The following is a 6,200-nucleotide window of genomic DNA, read 5'->3' on the forward strand; positions in this document are numbered from 1 at the left end:
TTTAGGGTACATGTGCACAATGTGCAGGTTAGTTACATATGTATACTTGTGCCATGCTGGTGTGCTGCACCCGTTAACTCGTCATTTAGCATTAGGCATATCTCCTAATTCTATCCCTCCTCCCTCCCCCAACCCCACAACAGTCCCCAGAGTGTGATGTTCCCCTTCCTGTGTCCATGTGTCCTCATTGTTCAATTCCCACCTATGAGTGAGAATATGCGGTGTTTGGTTTTTTGTTCTTGGGATAGTTTACTGAGAATGATGATATCCAATTTCATCCATGTCCCTACAATATTCTTTATACAATCTGATTCAAATATTAATCTTATCCAGAAATACAGACATACCCAGAATAATGTTTGGCCAAAAGTCTGAGATCCCCGTGGCCCAGTCAACTTGACACATAAAGTTAACCATCACACAGTCGTCTTACAAAATATACACTAGAAGGCAGATATACTGTAATATGCTCCCCCTGTAGTTCACTGAAATGCAGCAGATATTTGTTTCCCATAGCAGAGAAATGCAATCTGCTAATCAAATACAAAACTTTGTTTTTCTCAATCTGAATTTATCAGTGTTTGAGGGAGTCTCATTTAACTGAAAGCTTCCAAGAATTTAAAATGAGGCAGATTGCTCATTCTGACACTTGGATTCGTGTTTAGTTTTCTCTGTCCACTGCGTGCTTGCATAGGCAGCAAGAGGTCTCACCATCACTCTTCATGCTGGATGATGATCTGCCGATAAGGCCTCACATTTCACCCCCATTTTCCCAGTGTCAATAGCCCCTCAATCTCCCAACCTTAAGAGATGTGAAAAAGAATTATACTTTATAGATGCCTCTGTGGACAGCAAGGAAGAAAGGGGTATACCCAGCTGGGAGATCTTGGTGCTGCCTTAGAAACACCTGACGTGGATTCATGAGGTGACTTCCGTTTTGGAGGTGGAGTGGAAGACAGCAGCAGTGGAAAATGATGATGGGTAGAGATATGTAGGGCCAATGAGTTGGAGAAATTTTAGAGTATGCCATAACTGAGAAACTTTGGATATAGAGGGAAACTAACCAATTTTTAAAGGAAGATTTCCAATTAAAATCAGTGTGAACCCCCAATTCATTATCATGTTGTCTAAATAAACTTCACTGGTTTCTGTTTTAGCAAACATTGAGTTTTGAGGATTTGAACTCTAGTTTCTACGACTGCCAAATTATGCAAAGACTAGACTACATAGGCTCCTAGTATTTATTAGGATTATACATTGGTTAGCATATCATGTGAGGATCACATAAAGGTGTCGTTAGTAAGAATGGAAACTTTTAAGTAAGCAAGTGAGATTTGGGAGTAAATCCTGGCCCATCGTCTGTCATAAATGTTGTCTTAAATAAGCTTCATTAAGTTGCAAGATGTATAAACCTATTCAGACTAGCAAAAAGTATTCTATTTCAAGGACCCGTGGATAATTTCACAGGATTGAGGAATATAGCAACCAACCAGCCCTCATAAGGGCATAACCAGCTACTTGTTAGAAAACCAAAAAAGAAAAAAAAAGCAAAAACAAACAAACAAAAAACCATCAGGAGCCCAGGAAGCCACTCTATCCAGCTCTGTGGGAACAGATTACAATATGTCTATCTCTTTTTCCCCCTCAACTCTGTGTATCCTTTTTTTTCCTTGTAAGTATTGAGACTAATGTCATAAAGTGGCTTCTCCCACCCTCTGGCTTCATCACCCTCCAGCTTCAGTGCCACTACCTAAATTCCAGAGAGAATAAATCTGATTGATCTAACTCATGTGAGTTGCCCACATGTACTCTGATTATCACAGAGTACAAATACGGCTACAGGTGCCCAATTTATTTGGACTGGGAAAAACTTTCAGAGAAAAGGGACAAAGGGTGGCATGAGACACCTCCTAATTTGACTTCCCATTTAGACACAAACTAGCAAGTCTTTGCAAAGATTGAGCCTACCTTCCAACATTCCTCAATGCCTCTTTCCTCCTTCTTGCTAAAAGCCTTTCTCTCCATATATAGACCTTCTGCCCATTCAGTCTCATTGAAATCTTGATAAAGGCTGAGACTTCAGCTGACTGTTCCCAGGACCCTGTCTAATGAGACCCCAGTTGCTGGAGAAAATATCTGTCTAGTCAGGCTCTCTCTCACTGTGAAAGGCACTGAGAGGATTTAATTAGTAGAGTGATTAGAATCTGATTTCCTAGATACTAATTATCTGTGTGCCATGCCCCTTGAAGGAGGTTTCCTGCTAACTCTGGCTGTCTTTCCGTTTAACCTATGGCCTGCTATTTTTATTCTGTACTGAGAATATATTTTTGATCACATCTCCTTACTCACCACCCAATCCATGAGTTCATTAACTTCTCCAGGCTCAGGGATGATTGATGATGGAAACACATCACTTTTAAAGGAAAGCTATACCCTACCCACAGTATAAAATCTGCCTCCCTTCCCTCCTCACCCCCAACTTTAATCTCCTTCTGCCTATGACTTTGACAAAGCAATCATAATATTCAACCTGTATCTTTCACAAAGACTGGTTTGCTGTGACTACTATGAAATCACCAACTCGCCTTTCTCAGGATGAGGCAAAGCTAGACCACTTTATCCTTTCTGCTCATTTTCTGGTCTTTACTTCCAAACAATATCTTTTGAGTCGCTCTGAAAACATAGATTCATCCACACCTACATACACACATATATCCACCTATTCTGATTACACAGTGCTGTACAACAAGTTACACTAAAATATGGCAGTTTAAAATAACCACTTCCTTATGTTCACAAATTCTGTGGGTAAAGAATATGGAAGGGGAATAGTGGAAATGGTTTCGTTCTGCTCCAAGGTCTAGGGCCCCTGCTGGGAGGACTTGAAACCTGTGGTGACTTGATGGCCTAAGGCAGTGCCTTTCCCTCAAATTCATATGTTGAAGCCCTGACCTCCAGTGTGATGAAATTTGGGGATGGGGCCTTTGGAAGGTGGGATAGAATGAGGTCATGAGGGTAGGTCCCTCATGATGGCATTGTGGCTTTATAAGAAGTAGAGAGAGAAAGAGATGATCCTCTCTTCACCATGTGACTGATGGCAGCAGCAGGCGGTCTGGGGCGGTTGCTGCTGCTACTGCTGCACGGGCTGCATTGGGGAGGTGCCAGCAGTGGTGGCAGGGGCAGCTGCGGGAGCAGCCGTGGCAGCAGGGGGACCCTTGTACCTCATGTCTCCTGTGCCGCGTCCCCAAGGCAGCCGACTGCACTGCCCTCACCCTTGCATGGCTGGGCAAGACCCACCCTAGGCCTGGAGCCTACACAGCTCCGGACCCTGGCCCCGTGTCGCCTTTCTCGCCTTTTGCCACTGCAGGGAGGCTGTGCGGAGGAGGCAGACAGTCCCCGAGCGGACCCTTTGGAGCTCCCCAGAGCTTGTCGCCCTGGGGGCTGCTGCAATGGGTCCGAGTCGAGTTGGAGGGGGAGCAGAGAACTCGGGCAGAGAGGGGCCCCAAGGCAGAGCTGCGACCGGGGTGGTGCCACACTTGCACACGGGGCCTGGGCGCTGGGCCAGGGGCCTAGGGCTGGGGTCGTGCTTCAGGGGCCCAGGGCAGGAAATGGGAGTGGTGCCCGCTTCGGGGACTCAGCCAGCAGTGCGGCCGCCCCGCCCACCCCACCGAGGGCCCCAGGTTCCTGAACCTAGGGAGGAGGCTGTAAGTGGGGCCACCAGGGGCAGTGTCCCTGGGGTCAACCGTGCATCAAGGGGACCGCCAAGCCTGACACTCCCAACGGCCAGGCCTGGGAACCAGCGATCCACTCCCAGAGGCGTCCCCGCAGGCAGGGCCGCTTAATGGGGAACCACGGGCAATCCCTGAGCACTGGGGCCACTGGAGGGGCTCACGGCGACATCACCCCTGCCCTGGACACCAGCCCAGGCCCAGCAAGAACCTGGAGCCCCGGCCCCAGGCTGCGAGGAGGCGCGACCCAGGCTAGACGATCCACGGAGCTGGTGGAAGCCAGGGACAAGCAGGAGCCCTGTCCCTTCTGAGTTGGTGGGGTCGGAGCCACCTCCCCATCTGGTGCAACTGCAGCTGACCTGCCGGGGCTTCTGAGCCAGAAGTCTCTGCACTCCGCACCCTCGGGGGCCTGGGAAGATCTCCCTTCCTCCACAGGCTTGGGGGTGTCTGCCCTCGTTGCCTGGCCTCTCCCCATCCCAGTGCCCACAAGGTTGGGGCTGAGCCCGGGCACTGTTTTTGCACGCTTGGGGCAGCACTGACACTCCAGTCCCCTACCACCTCAGCACCCTGTGGCCTTTGGGCGCCAACGAACTCGGTGGGGGGACGGCCGAGACTGGGGCTGAGGGCAGCTTGCCACTGGTCTGCAGGTGCCCCTTGGTGCTAGCCAAGGTGCCCATTCGAGCCTGGCGCCCATGCCAGCACCTGGGAGCTGTCCGCCCTGCTGCAGCAGGGGCACAAAAGATTCCTGCCAGAATAGCAACACCCCCAAGATCTTGTAACATTTTGGGGGCTTGTCTGGAATCTGCAGAAGGGTGAGTAAAAATGGATCTGTTCTTTCCATCCTTTCTTGGAGTCCCTAAATGCCACAATAATGAAGATGAAAGAAAAATACTGGGTCTCAGTCAGTTAAAAGAGCCTAGTGTGGCTGCCAGACTTACAACACGGAGGACAGGCTTGCTGGGGAGGATGCTGTCAATCCCCCATCATCCTCAGATGTTGGGAATGTTGGCTTTGTTCCAATCCAGTTTCCCTTCATGGCGGTCTAGCCCTCAGGTGGGACGGGAAGGAGGTCCTGGGGCAACTGAGGGTATCTGGCCGAGGCTACACCTGTGTTATCCAAAGGCCCATGGATCTGGTCCCTGACCACCTGTTAAGGTGTCTAGTCTTTTCTATTGTTTTTTCTTTCATGATTGTCATAGTTCCTATCTCTTCTTTATGTACAATGTTAAATGTTAAGCATGTTGCAAACCACAGAGATAATATTACTGGGTAGAATGAGCATTTGGCTTAGTGGTCAAATGTATAAAATTGAAGGCTAAGATTAGCACAGATGAAACAAAGTGTGCCTTAGTATCTGTATGTAAATTTGTGGCAGAAATGTTCTTGTCATTTCCTTCATTGCCAACTTAGTGCCAAGCACCCGAGGCACAGAAAAGAAGTATGGCCTCACGAGGGAAGCATTAATTTCAATACCATCCTACAGCTAGTCCTTTTCTGTAAACACAGGGACAAATGTTCTGAGGTCCCATATATGCAGGCTTTCTTTGCTTTGCAGGGTAATCTGGACCTTGGCCAACATTGTAGTATTGATTCAACTCTCCTAGTGGCCACCTTGGGAGAGGCTGGAAGGGTCAATCCCAGGGAACTAGGAAAGCAAACCTTAGAGCTACCTCCTGCAGGGGAATCAATTCCCTTTGCTCCTCCCTATCTGGGTTGTCTCTCAAGCTTGACTTAGCCTAGAAATTTTGGTTTTAGGCAAGATCCAGTCTCAACTGTCCCCATAACACATGCCTGGTGAATATGGCCCCATTAAGTTCCAGGTCCCCTTTTCTTTTCAGGACTTAGGGCAAATTAAAAGGGATCTTGACAAGTATTCAGAAGGCCCTGACAGGTATATAGAGGCTTTCCAAGTATTTGAACTCTTCTGGAAGGATGTCTTATTACTTTTGAATCAAACCCTGACTACCGTTGAAAAGCAGGCCACCCTGCAAGCAGCAGGCAATTTGGGGGATGAGCTTTCTATCTCATATTGGGCCAGGGAAGGGAATGAGACTTATCTGATTGGAAGAATAGCAATATCATTGGAGGACTCTAAATGGGACCCCAATGATGAAATAGGAGAGTGGAAGAGGAAACATTTTCAGATGTGGATACTGGAGAGCTTATGAAGGACTAGGACTAAGCCTCTCAATGACACCAAGCTATCCATGGTGGATATCCAGGGATTAGATGAGAATCCCACTGCCATCATGGAAAGGCTAAGAAGGGACTTGGCAAAATACACCTCTCTATCTCCCAATTTAGTAGAGGGACAGCTGGTCCCAGGGGATGAATTTATTACACAGGTGGCCTCTGATGTCAGGAGGGGGCTGCAGAAATGGCCTGCGGGACCAGATGGTACTTTTGAGGGCCTCCTGGGAGTGGCCACCTCCATCTTTTGCAGTAGGAATTGGGAGGAAGTCCAGAAAAGAG

Source organism: Gorilla gorilla, chromosome 18, assembly GCF_029281585.2.
Source record: "Gorilla gorilla gorilla isolate KB3781 chromosome 18, NHGRI_mGorGor1-v2.1_pri, whole genome shotgun sequence".
Lineage (NCBI taxonomy): Eukaryota > Metazoa > Chordata > Mammalia > Primates > Hominidae > Gorilla > Gorilla gorilla.